Genomic DNA, 26513 nt, shown 5'->3' with positions numbered 1-26513 from the left:
CTATTAAGCATGTCTAATTTGTTTGTTTTCATAACGATTTCTCACTTAAAAAATGCTACATGCAGCTTTTTTGTAAGGGTCACGGTTCTGTCCTTCGCAGTGTTTTTACCATCAGCCTCATTCAGCTGTAGAAGAGGAGTGTCCAGGGTTAATTATCTAACCTTGCTCGTGATGTGCAGTCACTATCCCTGAGATTCCTCAGGATTCCTCGCTTGCTTATCCTCACTTTATTTACCATTACTGTCACTCCCTCACTCTTTTTTTTCAAAAAAAAATTCTGTGTATCCTCACACATCCCTCCCTTCTTCCCTCCTCCTTCAACCTGCCCTGGAGATTCATTGTGGCATTGACAGAAAGACCTCTCCCGTCTCCCTCTGAATGCTGGGAGCGATGTATATCACGGATCAGCGGTTTTTGCTGTCTCCTTCCCCCAACTGGCTGAAAATGCAGCGCTTGAGCCGCCGTGCATCCATGCATGCATTTCAAAGTCTAACGTTTACAAGGCAGACAACCTGTCTCACTTCTCTCCTTTGCCCGTCCTTCAGGCGAGGGTCTCGCAAATCAGACATTTGAGCGTCACCGAATACATCTGTCTGCAGACTCATCGGCATGTAAATGAGTTGGCAAACAATTGCGAGAAGCGGGGATAATCAAAGCAGGGAAGACAAAAGGCCTGATGAATACAATTAATTTGAGATAATCTTCTATCATGACAATAATCATAAGCTGTTTTTCCCCCCGTCACCTACACGTTCTAATCGGTGTAAGTCATAGGAGGTGAAAGCAGCTGTAACTCCAGTCGCCAAACCAACAATCAGCAGAAATCTCCAGTTCTCATTAGTTTGTGCACATCTCCGGTAGTTTGCAGCGCTATTCCAAAAAATTCAGTCTTGACATCTGCGGTTGAAGTTTCCGTCATTAAAAGAGCTGAGCAGACTTTGGGTGTTGTGTTTGCCTAATGTCGAGGGTTTGTGTTGGAGGCATGCAGCAGAAGCCTGGCTGAGGACGCAGACAGTGGCAGTGATCAAAATGGCCCATTAGGAATGCAGCAGGCTGTACTGTATCTAGGTCACAGCCTGAGCCACCTACTGTAGCTCCTCTGCTGATAAAACCCTCTCCTCCATCACTGTATCCCTGGGTGAGGGTGTATGGACAGCATACTGCGGTCAGGCACAGCATTATGAGCACTGTGAGGGGAAGCAAATAGCACAGATTATCTGTTCATCAGGGCACCTGTTAGTGGGTAGGATATTTTAGGGAGCAAGTGAACATTTTTTTCCTCAAAGCCACCTGAGCTACAGGGGTGGCTGTAGCTACAGGTGGTAGAGCACGTCAGCTACTAACCGGAAGGTTGGTGGTTCGATCCCAGGCTCCTCCAGTCTGCATGCCAAATATCCTTGGGCAATATACTAACCCCATCGGAGTGTGAATGTGTATGAATGTTAGTTAGTAAGCACTTAACAACTTAGAAAAAAACGTGCTCGTGTGAATGGGTGTGATTGTGTGAATGAATTAGTTGTATAAAGTGCTTTGAGTGCTCAGAGTAGAAAAGTGCTATATAAGAACCATTTGCCATTTACACTGTGATGGCTAGAGGTTTGGGTCAGGGTGCACGTGTGTCGCTTACCTGGGGAGCACCTGGCCTCAGGATGCACTATGGGAAGAAAGCAAGCCGATGGAGGCAGTGTGCTGTTTTGGTTAAGGTCCTGCTGGGAAAACCTGGGTCCTACCATCCATGTAGATGTTACTTTGCCACATACCAACCTGCTTCAAAGCAAAAATGGTTCAGGAATGGTTTGAGGAGCACAACAAAGAGTTTGAGGTGTTGGCTCTGCCTCCAAATTCCCCAGATCTCAATCTAATCACGCATCTGTCCGACATGCCGGACAAACAAGTCTGATCAAAGGAGGCCCCACCTCACAGCTCACAGAACCACTTACATACCACAGCACACCCTCAGGGGTCAGGTGGGCTACACATTGAAAATCAAATGTGATTGTATGTGAACTTTTTGTCTCTCATCTACAATTTATGGCTCTTAGTAATTATATGTTTCTTTTTTTGTGCACCACAAGAGAAAGAAACTCTGCAAGATGAGCAATGAAAATAATAAATCAAACAGAACATCATCACAGGGAAATATGATCAGAAGCTACACACAACTACACGCATTCAAAGCCTCAATTCAATACCTGAACTTCCCTCCAAGCTGCTCAAGTGCCTCTGTGTAAATTGTCCTTCAGAAACTCCCTCCTCGCTGCGCTCATACACTTTAACAAATGGATGTATGAATGTGTTTAGACTGTTTATTTGTGTTGTAATGAGAGGCTTTAATCAGGGGTGTCATGGGTTTGAATTGTTCCTCCGAGTGTGCACGGAAACTCCCCTCCCCTCCAAACATACACGCACGCACAACTCAGTGATTTATGCGAAACATTAAAGGCAATCATGTTGGGCTGGGCCTTGTCCTTTGTATTGCACAGGCTGCTTGAAATATGGAAAAGCCAAGCTGTTCCCTGATATACAGGCACACGCATAAACATAAAGACCATAAACACACACACATGCACGGGTGTTTGTGTGTATCCTGTTCTTCTTAAATATGAATAATTAGTGCAGAATAAATGAATAGATTGTGGGTTTTGTTTTCTTTTTTTCTTTCTTGTAAATATACAAAACACACAGGGAAACTTTTTGATTGTAAATAGATATGCAGACTCTCCCACACAGACATGCACGTGTGTTTAGTTCAACAGTTGCTTTAAATCTCATAGTTGGTAGTTTGGAGGCAGAGAAACAAGCCTCAGCCATTCACTGAGATGTACAGCCTCAATAAAAACATGTATAAAAAATATGTAAATAAAAACCGAACGCAACAATCCCAAAAAATCTCATAAACCCAGATTTTCTTCACAATAAAACACAAAAAACATCAAGTGTTGTAAATGGAAACATTTTACTGTTCCGTGAAGAATATTAGCTCATTTTGGATTTGATGATGGCAACATTGGGTCAATAAGAGGCTAAAAAAAGTAAGTGCTGCTAAAAGGGAACAGCTGGAGGAACATTTTACGACTAATTAGGTTCATTGGCAGCACATCGCTAACATGACTGGGTATACAAAGAGCATCTTAGAGAGGCAGAGGTTCACCAATCTGCAAAAGAACTGCATCTACAAATTATGGAGAAGTTTCAGAATGATAATTTACCGTGCAAGACTTTTAATGTGTAATCTACAACATAGAATATCATAGATCATAATATCAAAAGGGTCAGAGAATGGTCTTTGGATAGTCAATCTTTTGGCTTCAATGTATTAAAAACGATTCTGTGATGGAAATCGCTGCACAGGATTCAGATCACTGTACCATCCACAAATGCAGATCCAAGCTCTTTCAAGTGGAAACGGCTGTGCGATCAGATGGATTTAAATTTGAAATTCTTATTGGGAAACATGAACGCCTCATCTCCCGGACTAAATAGACGAGGGAGCATCGTATCCGTGTGTTTTCTATGGTCTCTGCGACCAAAAAGAACATTTCTCAGTTAAAATCAGATTCTCACATGCTGGAATTTGAAAATCTAAAAGAAAAACTGAGTTAAGGATGTTGGATAAAGTCTGTAAAACAATAGTGAAGAGAGGGGGAAAAAACAGGAAGCTTGACTGACAGAGAACAGGAAATACTGTCTGAGATGGCAGGAAAAAGGGTGCATTTTAAGGCCAAAACCAATTTTCTACAGGTTGGTATGGCACCAATTTCAATGCACCTGTCAGGGAATTCATTTCCATTCAATAAGCTCTTTATGGTAAATGTGTCGAGACAGTGATATTGGTTGAGAAATAGAACGTTTAAGCAAAATGATCCCAGATTGCGTATGGTTGTAAAATATTTTTCTTTGTCATTATTTTAGTGTGGGGAGAAAAAAACAGCTAAAAATACACAAAGCATTACTGAAACTGATCTATCCTCGACGTGACAGCTGTCTTTGCTGTTCAGCTGAAAGACCTAAGAGGTGTAAAACTTTCTGGAGAAAATATTATTTTTCCTGTGGCATTGTCCCCCTACTGGGGTGTGGTGCACTGATGTCATGAATAAATGCATGTCATGCCTCCACGGTGCAGAACCCATCACTGTCTCGCCTGGGATGAACCATTCTGACTCCCATCCTCCCTCCTCCTACGCCCCCGCTCCTGCTTTTTTCACACCATCACTGGAAGAATTAGGCCCGACTTCCCTCCAGAGCTGCAGCCAATCAACAACAGCTGTCCACAGCTTCTCTGAAGGAAATTGATTGGTTTAGTGTACACATGGGCTTATCCAATGAGGTGAAAGCTGTGACCTGTGGGAAGCAGTCTCTATAAAAGGCAAGAGGATGTGCAGAAGTATTAAAGGCTGTGTTATTCTGAAGGTGCATGCTATACCACCACCAAACCCAAGACACTATGAACTCAAAGATCTGACACACGGAGGGTTGCAGTCTTGCTCCTTAAGATATTAAGGAAAATGCTTTCCTGAGGAATTCCACATTCTACACATTCTAGTTCAAGAGGTCTGTTTGAGCAGGGAATGAACTGACTGACATTACAGGTTGCAGATAATGAGTTCCACGGGGAGGGAGATAATCAGCCAGTGGCTGTTGGAGGCATCATCCCATACCACTGTGGGGTTGGTGTCCCAGGAAACCAGCGGTGGCAGCGTTACTCTGAGGCCACTCTACGATAACGAATGCGCCTTTAATGCCCGTTAACGATCGCTGGGTCACAGCGTGATTCCCAGGGAAGAGAAAAAAGTTCCTACTTTGTTTTTTCTATCTTATTGTTTTTATGAGACAGCTATGTGTCTCACCTCAGGTGGAGAGTGTTTACTCACCAAAGCTGCAACAACACTTATCCAGCGAAGACAAATGTATAAAAGTCTGGCCCTCCTAACAAGGCACTATTAAAATTACATGCCACTGTCAGTATCTTGCGCCGGGTGCCGTGTTTAGAAATCGTGTACTGCTCCTTATTGCTTGCATTGGAGAGGAATAACTGAAGTTAGAGAGAGCATACTATATCTCTGCTTGTGTGTATATGTGTGTGTGTACTTGTCTTAACTTTGTTCTCCTTACTCTCTCCCCCCCCCCAGGTCAATATGACGATAATCACAAGTCGTGATTTTTCTCTGAGAGAAAAGAGTATTTTAATGGTGCTTTATAGATTATCACCATGAAATGCAGGGGTGGAGGCATAAAAATTTATTTTCTTCCTGACTGCCACAAATACAGTCGGAGGCGATGGGGGGGGGGGGCTCAGACACCACATCAGATGTCTGCCGGGGACTTCGCCCTGGGAGATTTGGATTAACTTTCAGGTTGGCTGAGCAGAAACCATAATGATTCTCTCTGTCTGCCCTTGAAATTATCTTCTCATCACTTACTCAAATTGATAGATGCAGTCATTTTTATTTTTCCCCCCTCCTTTCTCGCTCACCTAGTTCCATTTGCAGGTTTGAATAATGCCAGAAGATGTAACACCTCATATGATGAGCGCATCATCTGCAGGGTAAGCCGTGTGGTCCGTCATACCCTCGGGTTCACTTTTAAAAATCCCACAAATTTTCAAAGGAGGAATAGACAGCCATTTTTTCCCCTGTCTTTTCTTCCTAAGTCAGCAACAAACTGCGAAATTCCCCACAGAAGATGTCAAAACAGATTAGCTCCCTTCTAATCCACTCCCCAGATTAAATGATTGTAACAATCAAACTGGCTTCAAGGCTTTGCATAATTTACTCTTTCCCCCCTCATATCTTTTGAAATTCTGTCTTTGACTTTTTACTCCTCTGTTGCATCGCAGCCTTGAAGAATTATCACCCTGTAAATCGATGAAGATGATGTATGAGGCATCCACAGCCAGTGGTATAAACCCTTCTGCTTTCTGTGATGTATGATGATGTATCACGCTGAATGGAGTACCTATTTACTGACTCCTTTTCTAATGGAAGCAGACAAATCCAGGGAAGGCTGCTACTCAGTAATACGCCTAATGTGTGACAGCATTTTGAAAACATTTTATTTGATCAGTTGCTGTCTGCAGATGTCAAAGTCAGGACACGTGGATTGAATGCTTCAATTTTGCTTTCTACGTTTAATCAAATCTGCGGCCATTATAACATTAATAAAGCAGATTTTACTGATGCATGTCAGATTACGCATCATCCAAATGAGCTTTGATAGCCAATCAGTCATTATCAGGACTAAAAAGTGATAAATAGCCCAGAGTAGCTCAGGCTTTGAATGAATGAGTTGTGAATATTTTCTGAATTTGTCTAGATTCTGTTTGCATGCGACTACAGTGCTGATCGCATCTACGGAACGTCTCTGCACACATGATAGTTGTGCAATCTGCGTCTCATCTCGCCGTCTTCCTCTGTGTGTATTTGTGTATGCATCACTCTTACCTGCTGCTCGCCACAGTGAGGTAGGTGGCTGACAGTGGATCATTAAACACTGCTTCGGTCTGGTGGACTGATACTGGGTAGAAAAAAAACACATCATCGCTTTATGATGATGTAAGTTGCAACATTTCTGTGGCGGGGGCGTGGCCCCGGGCGCAGCTGCCGGGGAGGAGTGGAGCAGAAGGCTCAACAGGGCGGCGCTGCGAGGCCGGTAAGAACAGCTGATGGTGTTTATGTACTGATGATGGTCTCCCTCCGCTGTGTTTATAGTGAGACGGGGAGGAGCGGCGAGAGGAGATCAGCTGGGCTCGTGAGCTGTCAGGCTGTGCGACTGAGTCAGCTGTCAAACAAACAAACCAATAAATGTGGAAATTGGCAGTACATACCTGCGTGTGCGTGTATTTGTGCCTGGTGTATTCCACAAGTAGTGCCTAAACCCAGGAGAGTGCCGGTGGGGAAATGTCCGACCCACAGGCCGCGCCACCCGCCCAGCCCCTGCAATACTTGGCGCAGATGCTGGCGGAGATGGCGGCGATGAGCCGGGATCAGGCGGCCGACCAGCGTGCCCACCTGGCCGCGCTGCGGGAGCAAACGGACCGACAGACACTAGTTCTGGAGCTGCTGGTCGGGGCCGCTGCCACGCCGAAGCCCTCGCCACTGTTGGTGACGGTGCCCCGGATGGGGGACGGGGACGACCCACAGATGGAGACCTTCCGTGCCACGGCGGAGGCTTGCCAATGGCCGCGGGAGGAGTGGGCTCCGCGGCTGCTCCCCCTGCTGTCTGGGGAGGCACAAACAGCGGCCCTGAGTCTGCCTCCGGCGTCAAGGAGCAGCTTCCCGGATGTGAGCCGGGCGGTGGTGGACAGGCTGGGGCTCACCGCCGAAGACCATCGCCGGCGGTTCCGGGCCTGTCGGCTGGCTACAACGGACCGACCATTCGCCTGGGCCCGACAGCTGCGCGACGCGGCGGTGCGCTGGCTGCAGCCGGGAACATCGGTGGGCGAGACGAAGCTGGTGGACAAGGTGGTGCTGGAGCAGTTCACGGAAGGATTACCAGCGGAGATGGCGAGATGGGTCCGGTGCCACCGGCCCGCAAGCTTGGAGGTAGCGGTGACGCTGGCGGAGGACCACCTTGCCGCTGGAGCAGGGGAATCCGGGGACGCCGGACGGAGGCTGGCCAAACAGGCCCCAGTGCCGGCCCCGAGGCGCCGTGTGCCGGCACCAGGGGACGCCGGCCCTGGAAGTGTCCCCCATGGGTGATTTCCCACTGGAGCAGTCTCGTGACGGCACCCTACGCTCAGCCTTTGACCAAGTGATGGCTATTGATGGTCACGTGGTGCGCCCTGAGGCCGCGCAGACCTACCCGCGTTTCGTCTTATTAAAGGACCGATTATATCGAGTGAGTCGTGACACTCAGACTGAGGAAACACACACCCAGTTGTTGGTGCCGCAGGGCTGCCGGGAAACGCTTTTCCAGGCGGCCCACTATAACCCCATGGCAGGGCATGTGGGCTACGAGAAAACTCTGGAGCGAATAACGGCCCGATTTTATTGGCCTGGCATCCGAGCGGATGTGCGCCGCTGGTGCGCGTCCTGCCCGGACTGCCAACTTGTTAACCAGCCGGCCATACCGAGAGCGCCTCTGCGCCCTCTCCCCCTCATTGAGGTCCCGTTTGAGCGCATCGGCATGGACCTCATCGGGCCGTTTCACCGGAGTGCACGCGGTTACCGCTTTGTGTTAGTCCTGGTGGATTACGCAACGCGGTACCCGGAAGCAGTTCCGCTGCGCACCATCTCGGCTAAAAGTGTGGCGCAGGCACTGTTTCAGGTCATCTCCCGAGTCGGAATCCCGAAAGAGATACTGACTGACCAGGGCACGTCCTTTATGTCTCGTACACTGCGGGAACTGTACGAATTACTGGGCATTAAATCTATTCGGACCAGCGTCTACCACCCTCAGACTGACGGGCTGGTGGAGCGGCTGAATAAGACCTTAAAATCCATGATTCGGAAGTTCATTAACGAGGATGAACACAATTGGGATCACTGGCTAGACCCTCTGTTATTCGCAGTGCGGGAGGTGCCCCAGGCCTCCACGGGATTTTCTCCCTTTGAACTGCTGCTCGGCAGGAGGCCACGTGGGGTGCTCGACCTGATTAAAGAAAGCTGGGAGGACGGTCCGAGCCCCGCCAAAAATGAGATTCAGTACGTGTTGGACCTGAGAGCAAAACTCCACACTTTGGGGAGGTTGTCACGGGAATTGGCGGAAATGCTGAGGATGGGAGTAATAGATGAGTCGCACAGCGCCTGGTGTAGCCCCATCGTTCTGGTGGCGAAGAAGGATGGGTCTATACGGTTCTGTGTCGACTATCGCAGGGTGAATGAAGTGTCACGCTTTGATGCCTACCCCATGCCTCGGGTCGACGAGCTCCTGGACCGGTTAGGCACGGCCCGCTTTTTCACGACGCTGGACTTAACCAAGGGCTATTGGCAGATTCCCTTGTCTGCCGAGGCCAGGGAGAAAACGGCCTTCTCCACTCCGTACGGTTTGTACCAGTTCGTGACACTCCCGTTCGGCCTGTTCGGGGCCCCGGCCACTTTCCAGCGTCTCATGGACCGGGTACTGCGTCCGCACGCGGCGTATGCTGCCGCCTACCTGGATGACGTGATCATCCACAGCGACACCTGGGCGGAGCATGTGCTGCGGGTGGCCGCGGTCCTGGAGTCCCTGAGGGGGGCGGGGCTCACGGCCAATCCGAAGAAGTGCGCGGTTGGACGGAGGGAGGTGCAGTATCTGGGGTACCACCTGGGGGGCGGGCAGGTGCGGCCACAGGTGGAGAAGACGGCGGCTATCGCATCCTGCCCGCGCCCCAGGACGAAAAAGGAGGTGAGACGGTTCTTGGGGTTGGCGGGTTACTATCGTCGCTTTGTGCCGGGGTTTGCGCAGCTAACCAGCCCCCTGACCGATCTCACTCGAAAGGGTGCCCCGGATCTGGTCCAGTGGACGGGGCCGTGCCAGGCGGCGTTTGTGCGAGTGAAAAACGCTCTCTGTGGGGAGCCGCTGCTTCACGCTCCTAACTTTTCCCTCCCGTTTGTTCTGCAGACTGACGCCTCGGACAGAGGGCTGGGAGCCGTTTTGTCTCAGCAGGTGAGGGGAGCTGACCGCCCTGTCCTGTACATCAGCCGGAAGCTAGCGGAGCGCAAGCGCCGGTACAGCACCGTGGAGAAGGAGTGCCTGGCCATCCGGTGGGCGGTTGGCTCCCTGCGCTATTACCTCCTGGGACGCTCATTCACCCTCTGTTCGGACCACGCCCCGCTGCAGTGGCTCCACCGCATGAAAGATGCCAACGCCCGGATCACCCGATGGTATCTGGCATTGCAGCCCTTTAAGTTCAAGGTGATCCATAGGCCGGGGGCACAGATGGCGGTGGCCGATTTCCTCTCTCGCTCGCGAGGGGGGGAGTTGGCTCGGCCGGACGGCTCCCCGGCCTCGAACGGGCGGTGGGGGTGTGTGGCGGGGGCGTGGCCCCGGGCGCAGCTGCCGGGGAGGAGTGGAGCAGAAGGCTCAACAGGGCGGCGCTGCGAGGCCGGTAAGAACAGCTGATGGTGTTTATGTACTGATGATGGTCTCCCTCCGCTGTGTTTATAGTGAGATGGGGAGGAGCGGCGAGGGGAGATCAGCTGGGCTCGTGAGCTGTCAGGCTGTGCGACTGAGTCAGCTGTCAAACAAACAAACCAATAAATGTGGAAATTGGCAGTACATACCTGCGTGTGCGTGTATTTGTGCCTGGTGTATTCCACAATTTCCTTTTTAGAATCATAGTTTTTAAGTTCTAGGCCTTTTTGTCAATTTTCAACCAATAAATCATTAAGTCGACCTTGAAGGTCTTGGTGTATGTGAGAAAAATTTTAATGGATTGTTAACATGACTCCACTCTACACCCCTACAAGGTTTTATCAGAATACATGTGCCAGTGCTGCCAAAAACAACCTCCTCGGCAGAGGTAATAAAATGAAGGTTGGAGTTGATGTTGAAGGATACGCTGGCATCATACCCCTACAAATATTACAGTTCTCTTTGATCAATAGTTGTTCTCTTCTGTGCACTGCAGCATAGTGATGTTAGGCTCATGACAGCATAGCCTTTTCCTAATCTGCACTGTTCAGGCAACACAGAGAACTGATCCAGAATCCGTAAAGGAATCAGAAGTTGGATCTGTAAGCATCAAGTATCAAGAATTCCTATCCTCCAGTTCAAAAGTTTCTGCTCTTAAAATCTTATGGCAGTTTCCAGATTCCGAATACACCGTAGTGCAGTCCAGTCTTTAGGAAGCTGGCCAGAGCTTTAGGGTAAAATCAGTTCTATGTATGCTACAGTTACACCATCGTCATTCTACTCCCGACTTGCAGCTGCCAGTCAATATCTTATTATCAAGCCTCATTGGCCTCGCTGTCAATATGACTGCTCTGCTGCCTGTGCCGATTAATGCCAAGGTGCCAATACCAGTTTGAGAGTTTTACGGAGAAATTCTCGAGTTTCCCCGTGCCAGCTGATGCTGATTAACTCCAAATCGTTACTGTTTTTTGTTAGATTCCTTTCAGGTCTCAAATGTGACACTTATCTTTCAGAGACAGGTATGAAAGTCAATATGTTTTGCCATTACACAGTACACACAACTGCTGATGCCAAGGAGCTTCATATTTTCCTTTGGGGAAAATAGCTAGTGTTAAATATAATACTGGCATTAGTGTAGTCCTCTGCTCTCCTGTGGTTCCCACTGGAGGGACCCAGACTGTTCATATAAAGAACAGAGCCACGCTGTAAGCCAGCAAGTGTCCCAGTAGCCTTCTAATAGCTCAGGCAGTGCAGAACCTTTACTTCACCTGTGCTTCACCTCTGCATCCTTCCTCCTCTGGCCACCAGCGATGGGAAAATAATTTCTCATGTGGGAGTTGCTGCGTGTTCAGAGTCCTGCTTGGCTTAATCTGCACTATGTCATACTGTAAGACTCTGCTCACTGTACAGATGTCGATCCAGATGAAGGGAAAAAAAGTTGAGGGCCAAGGTTTGTCTCCCTTAAGGTTACTTTATGTTTTTAGTGGATGACTGGAAGAGATTGAGCAAAAACAAAAGGAGCGAGAGATAAACAGTTCGCTCTTCATAAACGCTACAAGTTGACTTAAACTAGTTCACTTTCATAGGTCACATTTTAGAATTAAAAGAGGTATTTTTTTATATACACTATGGGTAATAGTATTTTACTACAGCTTAAGTAGTGCACAGGTATATTTGTCAATGTTCATACTGGGAATAACAACGTAACAATTGCACTCTACACATGAGTTACTGATCTGAACAGATCCAACTACAAAGATAAAATGGAGAAAAAAGGATTCAGTCAGTAGCTCTCTTGTGAATAATTTTGGATATTTCACTGCTGTTGTCTGAGTCATTGATGGCAGCATTCAGCATTTTAAAACTACAGCTCATGTGACCGTAGTGTGAGCACAGTCTATTACTGGATTCTGAAAAGTAGCTAAAAAGTGAAGCATGCTCTTCTTTACCAGAAGTGAACAAACAAATCATTGAAGACGACTAAGCTGCTTCTTACTCCCCAGGAAAGCTCAGCCGAGCACAGTTTTCCACACAAGTATCACCTTACTGTGCCACTTTAAATTATACGTGAGCAGCAGGAAAAAAAAATCACCAGCATATTACTGACGCAAATGTCTACATCACTCTTAACTTTAGCCAAGTCAGAATGGAGTGTAGTAAGCACCATTACCTGGTGCATAGGCTGAAGCTCAGGAAAAGTTTGAGCTCTGGGCGTCCAACCAACCAATCAGCCAGCTTGATGAGACACGAGGTTAACTTTGGTTGGCACACAGCTCCACCACAGTGTTGAGAAGCCCACTAATCATGCAAATAACTGCACTTTACTGATGCTGCAGAAAATTTGTCGATGTGATCTCAAACAGATGTGGACACACCTGCAGCGTGACTTGTTCTCTCCAGCTGCGCACCCCGTTATCCACTTATAAACTAATAAAGATTGATGGTGGATCGGGGATCGACCTCTAAAACTTTGTAGCCCCAATGGAAAGTTTGGGCACTCCTGCACACAAATCACCTTCTTTTAGTTGCAGACAAATACATTTGGGTCACTGTTCACAGACAACACAAGCTTTTTTCCAGTGATCGTGCTTTTTAGCATATTTATGTGTTGAAAACAGAAAGGTCAACTTCTTTCAGGAAGTTAATGAAAGTCCTTGAAGGGAAGCCAGGGAAGCTGTCACCTGCCCTGATGATAGATAGCAGGTTCATTATTATTATCATTCCCAGCTCTAGCACAGAGTTTTATGCCTTCACTAGAGCCATTTGTTGATTAATTAATCAGGTAATGTATGCTATCTGTGCTACAAAAGAGCCCACATATCACTCCCTTTGCCTCTGGGCTCTTTACGAAGCCACAAACTCGGGTCTCCTGTAGCACATTCGAAAGATTGCAATTCCAAAACAGGTGCTACCAAAAGAGAAGCCATTTGCACAAAGGTCCAGGCTGCTTTTAATGTAAAGTAGAATAATAAACATCCTTGAGGGAACCAGTCTCCCATTTCATGAATATATTTCCTTTCACTGGCCCTAAGTGAACCACGTCTGATGTAATCTTTTTTCAGCTTTTAGAGAAAGTTCTCAAACTGTCAAATAAAGAACAGCCATGGAAAAAAAAAAGTATAATAAACTTGGCACCATACCATCCCCAGCATCGTGGGGCTTGGAGCGCACAGAGCTTGATGTCTTCTCTGTCTGAAGTTAGAGGGGAGTGGTCAAAAAAACAAAAGCCCAGAGGGGACATCAGAAGCGATGTTGGTGTTTGTAATGCAAGAACGCAGAGTTTTGTTCCAATGGATCAATAAATTCCAGTCCTGTTTTTGTTAAATTTCTTCTCACGTCACACTTTTAAACTCCACTGAGCTTTGTGAAAGATGATTGACTGATGATTGGATTCATTTGTTTTATAGCTATTGTAAAAGTCTATACTGAGAAAACTATGACAAAAAAAAACTGGCCAAATCACCAGCACAGCAACATGATGTCATGCCAGAGCAGACAGTGTGCCATGCATAGAGCTGCTGTGTGGTGTACAGATGTGCACTCCCTTGGTACCTTTCATCCTTCCATTGTGTACATGTTTTTCACTTCCTCCACGGCTTGCTGCACCACGGAGCAGGATATGACATCGTGCTCCCATAAAAACTGCATTTGCTGTTCCAGTCTCATCGTGAAGTTGCTCTTTTATCGTGTAATCCTGCGCAGTGATGAAGTCAGACGATGGAATCAGATATCAAAGCCATTTGAGACTGTGTGGTCCTGTAGATGTCCCCGTACTCCCCCGTCAGCTGTAAGCCTGCGATCTGTATCCTCTCCTCATCATTTTCTCACGCTCTGTCTTCAGACGCTCTCCACTCATTTGACTTGCCAAGTGCATAGCATATCTGACGAGAATCATGCTCTCAGCTTGTCCCTCACCTTGCCTCATATATGTCCAGACCAGTGTCTCACTCCTGTCATTAAATTGTAAAAGTTTGCATTGGCCAGAGTGTTAGAGATATCAGCCAGCTTTCCAGTTGTCCTGGTTGCACAGCTTTCAAACATCTAAACCACAGGTGTCAAACAGAAGGCTCTAAATATGTAGTTGAAGTTCTTTACACTGAGTGAAAGGGGAGCTTTCACTGGTCTGGCACACTTTTGATCACAGTGGGCCATATGTGTAATGTAATCAACTACAGAGGAAGAAAGTGGAAGCAGAGTTACTTTTTATACCATAGCTGAATCTTTTCTGCTGCTGTGTTGTGTGGACAGTTGGTAAATGGTAAATGGCCTGCATTTGTATAGTGCTTTTCTAGTCCATAGGACCCCAAAGCGCTTTACACTACATTCAGTCTCATCCACCCATTCACACACACATTCACACACTGGCGATAGCTTGCTATCGCCAGTGTGTCGTCTTATCATTTGATATGTCTTGATGCACTCTGATTACATTCACATTATTCTTATTCTTCCAATAATGGATGGCTTCCCAAGGACGCTCCCTTTGAGCTGCTTCCCAAATATAAATCCAAACCTTTTCTCTTTTCCAGGTTTGGAAAGAACCGGAAGGACGAGCGGCTGGACGACAAGATGGAGAGGAGGAGCTCCACTAAGTCCAAAGCAGAGGACATGCAGGCATCAGAAGAGGAGACCCAGCAGATGAGACTGGAACAAGAGAGGTGAGTACTCAAAGAGAGCTTCAGCACTGTAATGATTTCAGTCTAAACTGAACAAAGTGGGGAAGAAACACCCCCCCCCTCCCCCCCCCCCCCCCTCCCCACTGTGATTACTGGAAAATTAGCAAACTACCTAATTAACAAAATGGCAGAGGCACAGTTGGGAAATTCTGGGAAAGCACTCTGATGTCAATTTGTGAAATGCCCTCCTTTCTTTTATATCAGTACATTAAATAGATCATTTATAGATTGTTGTTGCCTGTGCCATTCGGAGGCGCTGACCTCCTAATGGTGCTCTTAGGCCCCTGTGGATTTAGCATGATTGAATAGTGCTCATTGTAATAGCGAAATCGATGTAGCGCACCATTTGTCTTCCCCTGCAGCACGCCCAGGTTGTTAATCGCTCAAGAATACACTGTTCCTTTTCATCCTCCTCTTTTGGCCCTCTGTCCTCTTGTCCTCTGGCACCGTGGACGCCGGGATGTCCAAACGAACCGAGGCGAGGCGTCGGTTTTGCTTGCGTGCGCCTCATCCCTCACAGACGAGCCCCGTTTCATTCTCTTCTGGGGCTAGACCAGGGGTGGGCAAACTTTTTGATTCGTGGGCCACATTGAGTTCTAACATTTGACAAAGGGGCCGGAACCGGAGCAGATAGATGGCATGCTTTGAAAACATCACCTCATTGGGGGAAAAATACACATCTTGGGATATGGAGAAAACATGTGCTTTAATTTCCAATGAAAATGAAGAAAAGCATTACAATAAAATCTCTGACTTCGAAATGAGTCTTTAAAGACTGAAAATCAAATAAATGAACATTTTATTTTAAAGCACTGAAAGTTCTGTTATCCTTCAGGATATCACATCACTCTCCTCCTGACTCTTTTTTTTTTTTTTTCCCCCAAAAACGGTAGGAGATGCAGATGTACTTGTCCTGTTCCTTTTATTCAATTTGTTTACCCGGTGCCAAAAGTCAACAACGACCAGTGCAAGAACGAAACAGTTGCAGCAAGTCAGTCTGTGAAGCGTTATATTTGATCTGCGCTCACTGTTCATTTTAACAACGTGCGTATCACGGAGACACACATTTTAATGGGAGCAGTGTTGTTGGTCTCCTTTTTTAGCCAGCGCATCAAAGTCTGGAGTTAGTTTTGTTGTGGCGATTCTCAGGATTGATCTGAGGTGTAGGTCTGTTAACTTGGATCTGTGGCTGGCTTTGTTGATGTTCATGACGCTGAATGTAAAGCCAACATCATCTGCGCTTTTCGCCTTAGATTTGGAAACGCGGCATCATTGAGTGAAGCATAGAAGTCATTTAGTTTCAGAGAGCTGAACTTCTCTTTTAAGGCAGGGTCGGACTGAAGGTCGATGAGTTCGAGCTGAAGCTCCTCTGGAGCTGTTTCGGGGTCTTGTAACAGAGGAAAGGCCAGTGACTTGTCAATTTTATCGAAATCCAAAAACCGACGGCAGAATTCTCCGTGCAGTGCATCCAGTGACTCACTGTATTTCTTTACTTTTGCTCCGGCCTCTTTCAGCATGGCTAGTGTAGGAAAATGAGTGAATGACTTGTTCAAAATCTGCCTGGAGAATAAAGCCAGCTTGGATTTGAAGGCTTTCACGTTTGTGTGCATGTCATGCACAAACTGCTCCTTCCCCTGCAGTTTCACGTTGAGCTCATTCAAGTGTGAAAATACGTCCGTAGCAAACGCGAAGTCACACATCCAGCTCTTGTTGCTCAGCTCAGGAAATTCCTCAGTCTTCCCCTGCTGCTCCAAAAACCACGCCAATCTCCTCTTTGAGCTCCCACATTCGTTGAAACACTTTGCCCAAACTCAACCAGCGGACACGGGAGTGATAAAGCAGGTCCTGGTGATCCGCATCAGTTTCCTCCAGGAATGCAATGAACTGACGGTGCTGAAGTCCCCCTGCGCGTATGAAGTTGACAAGTTTCACCACAGGATTCACAACATGATTCAGCTGTAACACCGATTTACATAGAGATTCCTGGTGGAGGATGCAGTGGAGGAAAATGACATCCTGGTCAGGGTTTTCATCTTTCACTTTATTCTGGATTCTCCTCAGCAGGCCAACGTTTTTTCCCGTTAAATTCGGAGATCCATCTGTGGTGACGTTAACAAGCTTACTCCAGGGAAGCTTCATATTTTCGATGGCTGCAGACACCCGTTCAAACAAGTCCTCTCCCCGTGTTTGTCCTTTCAGAGACTCCATTGTCAAAAACTCCTCCGTTATTTCAAAGGTTTCGTTGATTCCTCGGATAAAAATAAGGAGCTGAGTAGTGTCTTTGACATCGTTGCTTTCATCCAGTGCTAAAGAATAAAAAGTGAATGACTTTTTGTTTAATATGCTGGTGATATCTTCATCTATTAGTTTGGCAAGTCACTGTCCACCGTGATAAACTGATTTTCTCAAATTTGTCTTTGGTCTCCGGGCACAAAATACCTCCTGTCTCTACCATACATTCTTTTAAAAACTCGCCCTCTGACAGTGGTTTGCTGGCCTTTGCTATTTTGAATGAAAGCATAAAACTGGCCTTGGTACTTGACTCTTGAATGGCAGTTTGACGGTGAAAAAAACTTTGCTGAGCCTTCAAATTAGCTGCCAACTTCTCAGCAGCAGCTTCCCGTTCTTTTGTTGAGAGCTTGCTAGCATAATTAGCGTGCTTTGTGGCAAAGTGACGGCTAATATTATACTCTTTAAAAACCGCCACAGTTTCTTGGCATATCAAGCAAACAGCAGATGATCGGTGTTCAGTGAAAAAATATTTAGCTGTCCACTCCTTTTTGAACACTCGACATTCTCTGTCCACTTTCATTTTCTTGGGTCCGCTCATCTTCATAGAGGGGCGGTAGGTCACAGGGTAAAGTGCAAACGTGGAGTAATAGGCCTACGCTTCACCTCAAAAAAGGCAATATATCTAGAGTGCGCCATCTAGTGAGGAAACATCAGAATTGCAGGGAAATAAAACATTAACAAGGTTAATTTATTAATTTTTTTTCAAGTTTGGCGGGCCGGATCAAAATGTTTAACGGGCCGCATGTGGCCCCCGGGCCGTAGTTTGCCCATGCCTGGGCTAGACAGTATTGGTGAAGAAAAAGACAGCTTGCTGCCTCCATTGTTCCCCGCCAGCCAAATGAACTCAATAATCAAACTGCCGTTGGTAATGGCAGCTAATTGAATAGAAACAATAGGACTTGATAGCGCTCGCTGTTGCAGCGAAGGAAGAGAAGGACGGATGGCTGTCGAAAACACAAACAACTGCAAGCACACACACATGCACACACACACACACACACACACACAAACACATACAAATGTCACAAAGGGCCCTCTTCTCAGCTGAAAGGAACATCTGGAGGCCTTGCTCAAAAAGCTGTAATGCATTTCTTGCTGGTATTCACCTATAAGTTGCAACGAAGGTCCTCTCTCCATTGAGGGTATGACCCCCCTCTGGCTGGTGGCCCAACACATTTCCATCAGCGTGCCCTGGAGACTGGTGGCTCTGGTGGTCCATCCAGATCTTTCTTCTTTGAGCAGCTCCCAGAGAGCTGTCATGCTAAGCAGCAGAATCGACACAGACACAGTGGGCACGAGATATGTGGAGCACATGCACTCCCGCACCTCCATCCAAACGCGTCCACGTTATTTAAATCTCGTCTTTCACAGCTGACGTTCTTTCTCCGCCGCTTTGTCTCGCCGTACATCCTCATTCCCCATCTTGTTTGTGTCCGTTCTGCATGTGTGCGCTCCCAGCCCTGCTTCCTCTGCAGGAGAGCAGCCTAATTCTTTCCTTTTGTACCTGTTCCCAAATCCCATCACTCAGCCAGACCAGGATTGTCCCTCAGTTAATGGAAAGGGGATCCTGAGGGAAATTGTGGTGGGCAATAATAAACCAACCTGCCACGGAGCCAAGTCGATATTCAAAGCACCGGGGTTCAGCAGGGTGACGGCTCAGAAATCCATTACTTCTTGTATTTTCTGGTAGCGCTACTGTATTACACTCCTGAGGTGCTACATTTGATTGTCGTAGCTCTAACGTGTACAGCTCGTGCTGTGATTGATTGCTCTGCTGACACAGAGACGCGGCGTTCCAGAGGGCTTTTATGAAATTATGGATCAGAACTCACCGGGCTTCCCAAGCTGGCAATCGTCAACCGGCACAGCACGTCACCGCGACCCGGGATGGGCCGCGGCCAGACTCCCAGCTCAGCTGACATTCGCTGTCATTAATTGGAGCAGACAGTTGTGACAGGGGCTTTTAGTGATTCAAAATAGGAGTCATTGAAGAGGTGAAACAGATTAATTCATAAAGCCTGTCCCCTTTTTACCCTGCAGTAAGGTAGCCATGGTCATATATTTAAAACTCTGACCTTGATGTGATTCATGCAGTGTATTCTTGGCCCGTGCTTCCTCGCTGATACAATCCATTTATTTTGCATAAAGCCGTTCTCCTCCATTGATATCTTGTCAGCCACTTATAGACTGAAAATGATGGAGAAGAGAGTACATAAAATTTAGACTCCATTACATCCACAGTGCGCCGGACCCACTTGATGAAGAGCAGGATTTGTTTTGCAAAAAAAAATCTGGCAGATTGGATACAGCTCGTGTGATTGGCTGCTTCATGTCCCATCATTATAACCTGTGGTCCGGCTGATATAAATCCATGTTCAGCTCAGCAGAGGCGGCCATTATTCTTTTTTGCTTTGTTTTTTTGAGCCACTGGACAGCGTCTAAGACAGCTCTATCTGATTGGCTCCTATGGAGAGGACCGTGAAAATACCCAGCACTCTGATTGGATCCCGGGCGTCTGTGGTTCTCATTCATGGAGACAGCTGTGGGGGAGCGAGGCGTGACAGAGAAAGAAGCATGGTTGTGGTGGTGCTGATGGAGCTTCTATCAGTCTCTGTGTTATCGCTGCGCGTGTTCGCCCCGAAACTATGTTTCCTTGGCCAAAGTGTGGGAAGTGCACAAAGCCAACCTGACAATGGTCTTCCTTCATTTTTCTCTTGGACTCAACTCCATTGTCGTCTGTCTTTCTCTGCAGCTGCTGATTATGATGTCCATTCTCTCTTATCTGCTTGGCTCCGCATGGCTTCTAATCAGCAGCCAGCACTCCAGCGCCACTCTCCTTGTTCCCGCTCCCCACAACACAGCAGAAACTATCTCTCTTTTTTCTTTCCTCTTCTTTTTTTTCTTTCCTGGACAATGACCTGCTTCCTGTTGTTTGTTGTTACACTTCCTGCTGAGTCTCACCAAACAAAAACCTGACCCGCGCTTCTGAAATAGTCAGCACAATTCACTTCTGACAGCAAACGGCAAATCCAAGTCTTTTATTTAACAAATGAAACGTCTTTTTATAATTTTGCTCAGCTTAAAGATACTTTGTCCCACTGAATGAAGATCCTAGACTTTAAAGTTCTTCTTTTCCTTCCCAGTGATCACAGTACCAGTGATATTGTTCCATTTTGTCGAACCACCTAATTATTTCAGTATCCTATTCGAGTCTCATTTGCATAGCGAGTTCAAAGGAAGCTCCAACCGGGTTGATTGGGATGGGTGATTACTTTTGTAATTATATTGATACCTACAGCAAGTTAATCCGATTATTAGCGCTGCGAATCAGGACCGCGGAACTCGAACAATTATCTCTGTGATTGCGCTACTATGTCGCGGGCCAAGTGTCAACAGAAAAGCTGCGCTATCAGAGCTTTGCGCTTCTGCGCAGGCAGCTGCGAGCAGAGTCACTTACCGCGCTTTGATTAGATTCAGATGTATGCTGCACTCCGTCTGCACTTTCAGAATAATAGAACACGTTTTTGATGAGGGAGTATTGAAAAAAAAATCTATTCAAGGCGGCTGGATGCGAAAGTAAGATGGCAAATACATTCTGTTTCATCCGCCGTGGTAACAATGCATATTGAAGAGGCATGGTTTCGAAACTTCCAAGCGTGCTGACTTCAAAATGAATGTAGGAGAGTAAAGACGCCCCCCACCACCAGCACCGCCGCCGCCGCCTCTTCCCATCTCCTCCTTGTGTCCTTTGGGGTAGATTAAAGATTGACAAACATATGGAGAAGGAGTCTGCTCGCTTTGTTGGTCCAAACAACAGCAAGTGCAGGATTAACAATGAGATTCACTCAGCTCGGAAGAGAAAGGACTCGAGCTGACATGTTGCCACCAGTTCACACCAGGACTCTCCTCCAGCGACACGAAGAGTTCAAGTAATTGCTTCACGCGGCCCTCTTTTCTCGCTGTTCAGCTAATAGTAACGGCGTCATTACAAATCCAGCTTTAGTTGGCGCGAGCATGCGGTTTGACAAGGAGAATAACAGAGAGAAAGCTGAAATGTTAAAGGGAGAGCGGCGTCATCTGGCTGACACATAATTTTGCTGAAGACACGGTCAGTCAGTGGATTAGGGGCTGAACTTTAACTGCCCTGAAAGCCTCCCCGCATTAGACTGTCTAGACTGTCTGTTCACCAGCAGGAAATGCCTTTCCACTCCACCGTTATGAAGTAAGCAGGCATCGCATTTAATTTAAGAGGTACAAAAATACAGAGGCACTCCTGGGATGGGCAAATTGTCGCTTCTTCTTTAGTTTCAACAGTATGCTTGGAATAAAAATCCAGCCGGAGAAGTAGAGCTTGAATCGTGTCCTTGGCGTGCCAACTATAAAAATGTAGTATGTGGAAAGAGGAGACGAGAGGAGATGGCCTGGTAATTGGGGCTGTAATAATGTGATAGTAATAATGTGTTTAGTGTGGGCAGCACTTTCCTCAGTGTTAACATGCCGGGCCATTAATTGGCTAATGGAGTATATACGGTGCAGTGCAGGGGTGGCCTCTGAGGAGAAGGCAGGGGGAATGAGAGGACCTGGAAGTGGAGCAGCAGTCACAGGTTGCCCACAAAGAATGCAGTTAGCAGGTGTGTGAGGTTTCGGGGCTAATGAGCATATTAGAGAGCAGAAAAACGGCTTCTAAATTCCAACACAGTTTCCTGTGGTTGTGGTTATATCAAGACTTGTTCAGCTTTCGACTTGCACCACGATGGCTCCCTGATCTTTATGTGACCTTTATGTGACCTTTATTGCAGTTATTTTTTGAATTGCTCAGCTATACTCTGAGCAAATAGTCTCTATGTCATGAGTTACAAAAAGCCAGTTTTTGTACTTCTGCAGTCGGCAGACGTTTACCGCAACTAAGCGTAGATTAGCGCAATTTCATGAACACAGCAGCTCAGAGTTGTTCACACTTGTTCAGGTTTGACACCAACAATAGATGGAAGCAATCTGAGAAACACAGGAGAGAAGAGAACAATCTAGAAGAGTATTTATAGATGCCATTTGAGCAGCTGCAGTATTGTACACCACGTTCTTGTACATGGAATGATAATTCACGAGAAGAGTTTACAGATAACAACTACAGCACAGGAGTTGTGTTCTTCGTTCTTGTTTCTACTCCATATTTTGGAGTTTTTGTAGAAATGAAACTTTTTCACGTACTGTGTGACGAATGCTCATTTTTATACTAATGGGTCGAATTATTTGAGACTTGTTCGGTTTTGAGTACCAATGGAAGTCCTCTGATGCGTCTGTGATGGTTTTGCCTGGAAAGTTAAAGGTTTTTGCGACTGTAGATTGAGAATTGTGTTTTCAGCCATTTTGCATGAAATATAAATAAACACAGGTGTTCCTCATTGCAGGAGGTTCTGTTTTGTTTAGTACAGAGCCTCAATTAGTGTGATTAGTAACAGCTGTGTATTTCTAATATATCATGTCAAAATGGCTCCGCTGTAATAGCGTTGGGGAAAATATTGTATTTTGCATGGTGATATTTTATCGATACAAGGATATCGATAAAATATCACCATGCATCTATTGATACAGACGCAATATATGGATACTTTACTAAATACATTAAAATAATAATATCCGGGAATGTTACAAACAAAAGGGCTCATCTCATCCACCACCACCCGAGAAAATGTTCGCTGACAAACATCCAAATCAGAAAATCCTAAAAGAGGACATGCTCTTCCACACATACACACATGCATACATACATCCCGACATATATACAAGCACCGGCTGTCAGCTGATTGTTTTTAGTGATATTCCTATAGAACTGGAAATGTGCTTGACAATCTCATTTTGTAGCAAAAAAATAAAACTGAAGTGAGATAATTTTCTTTTATTAGATCAAACACATACTGACAAAGTTTAATCTCGAGGACATAATTTGCTGTTGGGGAAAAAAGCAATAAATCACAATATATGTTAGCACAATACTCAGCATATCACAAAATGTCGCTGTAATGTCACATCGTGGGTGAAGTATTGTGATAATATTATGTTGTGGGATGTCTCTATGGTAAAAGAGGTTTGCGTAAGACATTTCACTCGAAGCTTCAAATTTCAAACACACGCATGCGCGCGCACACACACACACACACACACACACACACACACACACACACACACACACACACACACGCCTGTCAGTGTCTCGTTCCGGTTCATTCTCCTGGTTTTGCAAATATTTCCCAACATTTTTTGATGTTATTCCATCAAGTAGTTGTTGAAGTATTTGAGTGTTTTTGCAGTGCTGGATGACACTGCAGCAGCAGAAACTGGAGACACATCAGTGTGTTTAAAGTTCATAATTCAAAATGTATATTAACGCACATTTTACATCTGCTACATTTCCAGTAGTCACGTTTCAAATCTCAGCTTGGCACAGAGAAAAGCCGCTGCCACCTGGCCACAGATGAAAACTCAACACCGCGTCACAACCCAGCCTTTTTCTGTCTGACATCCAAAAGATAAGTCTTGCTTTGACAGCAGAGCAACAGGTTTGGATTGCTGATATGTTTTCTCCTAAAACACGCAAACAAATCTTTTCTACAACCAGACGAGCCGTGGCTTTGCTCATGAAAAATTAAGCATTAGATATGCTGAAATGAAAGCCTTTTTTTTTTTTTGAACACATTTTTATTACATAAAAGCAACAAAGTTACAACACAGAATGCAGATGTAATAAAGCCAGTGGCGGAAGCAGCATGACTCATAATTTTGCAGTTTTTTGCTTGTTAAGATCGTCTTATTGAAATGCACCTATTAGCCTTATCCATGCCGGACTCCTGAGGCCTGGAGGAGAAGTCTCTCTCTTTTAGCTTGATGTCGCCAGTCTAGCCCCGGCCATTATCTCATCCCAAATGTCAATATTGCCGTTTTCATGAATCTGATTAGTCCATAAAATGCCAGAGGGTCTTGAGATCCCAGTGGACTTCCGTGAACCTGTGGTAACATCATTGTCTGGTCCTTCCTGGCAGAGATCTGACATCACTTTAGCCAGATGGCAGGTGAAAAGGCTTCTGGGATTTAGTGTCTTTTTTTTCTTTCCCCCCCTTGTTGGACTTTCTGACAACTACACACAGCTAAGCCGATCATTTCCATTGTTTACCTCGTACAGAGCCATGCAAAAATACACCAAACTAGCTTCGGGGCTTTATAGATGACTGCACATCATGCAACATTGCATCAGGACTCCATCAAAATCTCATTCTGCAGATAATGCTGAGAAAATGGGATTTTGGACAGCTAAAAATAAACAAGGCGGTCTACGGGTTGGAAGAGGGAATTGGGTTAATTCAGCACTGAAAAATGGTGATTGTTTGAAATGTGATTACTGTTATTAAAATACACACACATGAGATGGAGACTTCTGTGGGGGGTGTGGGGGTTCTAGTTCCTTTCAAAACCTGCCAATCATCTGCGAGGAGCCGCAGTTGGGGATCAGAGGTCGGTTATGACCTGAGGTAAGAGGGAGATGTAGCACGGGTGGGAGGTAGCGTGCTTGTGTCCGTGCGTGTGTGGATGAGCGAGTTACCCTGCAGCACATACAACATCTGGAACCAGTGAGCAGTGCAGAGACTGCTGCCAGGGTCACCACAGTGGGAGGTGCCCCCCCTCCTTCCTCCTCCTCCTGCTGTCCTCACCCCTTTTCCTCTCTTCGCCTCACTGTACATCCCTCTTCTCCCACAAAGCAAGCTCTCCTCCCTCCCGTGCAGCACCCTGACTGAGCCTTGTTAGTTGCAGACAGACGGGCATTCACATGGAACCCCTCTCTGACACAGGAAAGCCCCGTGAAAGGGGCTGCTCTGTGGAAGTGATCCTGCGGAGAGCAGCCGCATGGAGGGGAAGGAAGGGGCAGGAAGGACGTAGATGAGGCCTAACTGTTTCCCTCCTACCTTATTTTGTTAGAGGGCCGAGAGAAGAAAGCCACGTTAGAGGTTTACCTCTGAGAATCTCCTCCTTATATATGATCAATATGTGAAAGTTTGCTGTAAGCTGCGTTGCTTTATCTCATTACTTCCTTATTATATATGTATGATACATTTCAGCTTCAGAAGCAGAATTAATTATTATTTGCATATCTCGAAATAACCTTTTTAGATAACTCAAAACTACTAAATCCTTAAAATATTATACCATTAATCTGGCTTTTTTTTGTTGTGTTTGTGCACACTAATTCAGAACTCCTGCCTGACATTTCCCCTTCATTGTGTTCCTGACAGAATACAGGCCAAGACGCGGGAACTCCGTGAGAAGCAGGCAAAAGAGAGAGAGTACGCAGAGATCCAAGATGTCGTCAGCCGCACCTTCAGCTCAGACGAGGACCACACTTACGCCGGCATTGGATCGCTGTGCTCATCAATAGACAGCAGCACCATAGACCCCTACAGCCACCCCTACCATCTCCCCCAGAGTCCTCTGAACCCGCATCCTCCTTCCCTGAACCTTCAAGACAACGGTCCTCCCCTGGAGGCGCTGTACGCCCAGGTCAACAAGCCTCGCAATGGACGCCCCGCAGCTCCAGACAGGTAAAGGATGCCCCAAAAAGCAGTGCTTTTTTAAACTCTATACCTTTCTTGTTCATTCAAACGACACTAACTAGCATTGCGCCTTTGCATCAGTGTAGTTGCTTTACACCTCATCTATAATTTATACACAGTAATGTGATTGTATTTGTTCGCTTCTACTTGTCGTGGGTGACTCGTACTTTGCAGAAAAACAATGGATTTCACACGAGGTTTCACTGCACGCTCCGTCCCACAAGACATTCCTCCCGTGCAAGCACCTAGGTGAAAGAATAACAGCAGATTATCAGTAATTCTCCATGTGTTACAATTCCACATCAAGCAGTTGCACTTTTTTTTCTTTCCATTACTCTTGGATCACAGGTAATACTCCATGACTTCTCACATCCCTTTCCAGACAGGCACATTATACCGGCTTTCTAGACAAAGGAGGGAAGTCTGCTTTAATATAAATATTTGATGTGAAGACAATGCCATGTTTGATATTACTCTTTTAATAGGTGCCAAAAATCCAGTGTGAAGCCAGTGTTGCCCTCCCATTGTGTGTGTGTGTTTTAATTTGTTGCTGTGATTCAAAAGTAGAGTGCTTTCCTTTCTTTCTTTTCTGTTTATTTTTTAAATTTAAAGAAGAGAAGGCCTTGTGGGACAAAGCACGCAGTAAACCCCCCTGTGAAATTCATTGTAAATAAAAGTGGTTAAATATAGTTTGCCAGCTCAAAAAAATGCTCGTTTTTCAGCTCAGTTGTACTGTGTTTTTAGCAATCGAGAATTCTCACCAGTCAGTGTGGTCACATTAGGAGCCTGCTATTCTCATGGTCTCCCATAACCTTAGGGCGCTGGATAATTCCCACATCCTGTGATTGACAGCTGTCACTTGGGGGCACGTGACCTTTCACTTCTAGGCACG

General features: G+C 46.2%; 1 pseudogene across 1 annotated transcript in view; it reads left to right on the top strand.

The window, feature by feature from the left end:
* LOC309713985 (partitioning defective 3 homolog) overlaps positions 1–26513 on the top strand; it is a 360712-nt pseudogene that overhangs the window by 249576 nt on the left and 84623 nt on the right. Inside the window, exons 20-21 of the transcript XR_014280682.1 lie at positions 14583–14711; positions 25304–25609. The product of XR_014280682.1 is annotated as a partitioning defective 3 homolog (transcript). The remainder of the gene's footprint in view (positions 1–14582; positions 14712–25303; positions 25610–26513) is intronic.

The sequence above is a fragment of the Aulonocara stuartgranti genome (genome assembly GCF_965226115.1).
Source record: "Aulonocara stuartgranti genome assembly, chromosome: 9".
Classification (NCBI taxonomy): Eukaryota; Metazoa; Chordata; class Actinopteri; order Cichliformes; family Cichlidae; genus Aulonocara; species Aulonocara stuartgranti.
This window is presented reverse-complemented; position numbering and strand designations above follow the sequence as displayed.